This window comes from Octodon degus, unplaced genomic scaffold (assembly GCF_000260255.1).
Source record: "Octodon degus isolate 3935 unplaced genomic scaffold, OctDeg1.0 scaffold00091, whole genome shotgun sequence".
Taxonomy (NCBI): domain Eukaryota; kingdom Metazoa; phylum Chordata; class Mammalia; order Rodentia; family Octodontidae; genus Octodon; species Octodon degus.
Window position 1 is genome coordinate 5,526,852 of NW_004524667.1, and position 1,537 is coordinate 5,528,388.

The window sequence follows — 1,537 nt, forward strand, 5'->3', positions numbered from 1 at the left end:
GAACAATAAAAAGGAAACAATCAATCAAAGCAAAGAATAAGAGGGGGGGAAGTACAGAACCTATAGCATGAAAATAACATGACAAAGATAAGCCAATGTATATCAATTACAACCATTAATGAAAATAGCCTCAATTCACCATTCAAAAGAAGCAGACTAAAGGAGCATGGCAGGGCCAGCAGCTGGAGGTGCAACCTCAGTCTGGGTGACTGGCAGCATCTTCAGAGGATTCAAAACAACCAACGAAGAACCTCTTCCCAAAAAGTTTGGTTCCAAATGAATTTGAGAAAGGTTTTCTCTAGCTTTGTGAGGCATACTATGGTATTTGATGGAGTGAAACAGACTTCTAAGTCATGGCAAAGATGAGCTGATTCTAAGATGGAAACAATATGAAGCATATGTTCAAGCTTTGGAAGGCAAGTACATGGATCTTAACTCAAATGATGTAACTGGCTTAAGGGAGTGTGAAGAAAAGCTAAAGCAAAAACAGCAAGAATCTGCATGCAGGGAAGACATCCTCGTAATGCAACTAGCAACCAAGGAACAAGAGATGCAAGAGTAGACTACTCAAAGTCAATATGTCAAGTAAGTCCAGCAACTGAGTGTTGCCCAATTGAGATCAACAATGATAGACCCAGCTATCCACTTATTTTTCCTAAAAATGAAAAGTGAACTGGAGCAGACTACAAACAAACTGGAACAAGCTCAAAATGAACCGAGTACTTAGAAGTTTATGCCTGATAACTTTTTTCTCTTCCCCTTTCCCCTGCTTCAGAAGCCTGATGTTGTTGGACTATTCCAATAAAGAGGCCACTTTTGAAAAATTCCCCTTCTAGAACATTTAGATACTTTAAAATGCTTCTTTTTAAAGAAAACAGAAGGAGAAACAAAAGTCTTTAGTCTGAGGCACACTGTGTCTTCAGACAATTGGAAAATTGAAAATCTATAGAGATTTCAAATCATGAATTGAACATGTAAAATTACAGTTAAATGTAAAAATAGAATACACATTGCTCTTAATCTTGAGCACAGTGACTTGGAGACACCATGTATCAGTTTTTCCAATAAGACTGTGGACTTCATGATTGTTGGTAAACTTCTGGATCAAAACTCAAATGAGGTAAATTTTGCCTTTAAAGGGTTTATTGCTAAGAACCAACTTTCATAGTCATAAGACAAGTAATGATGTTGGTAAAGTAGTATATATATTTTAACCTTTTAGCTTAGGGTTCTGTATTATTTAATAGAGCCTGAAATGGTTTTAATCAATGGTTTGTTCTTTGAATGGTTACAAAAGCTGTAGAAAATCTTATCTAAGGGCTGTACAAACATGAAGGAGTGGAATAAAACTATATGAAGCATTATAAACATTCATTTCACAACTAGATTATATAAGGATAATTGCCTGTGGTGAGACTCACTGCACAATTTTTTCTATAGTGAACTTTATGAAACCCTAATTCCATTCAACAGGCACATGTTAGAAGAGTATTGTCTTTGGTATTAATGGGGGAATGTGCTCCTTCATTGTATTTGG

The 1,537-nt window shown here is 36.0% G+C and overlaps 1 pseudogene; it reads left to right on the plus strand.

Annotated features, from left to right (window-relative positions):
- The first annotated feature begins 166 nt into the window (after positions 1 to 166).
- Positions 167 to 836, plus strand: LOC101585615 (annotated as a pseudogene).
- The last annotated feature ends 701 nt before the right edge of the window (positions 837 to 1,537 follow it).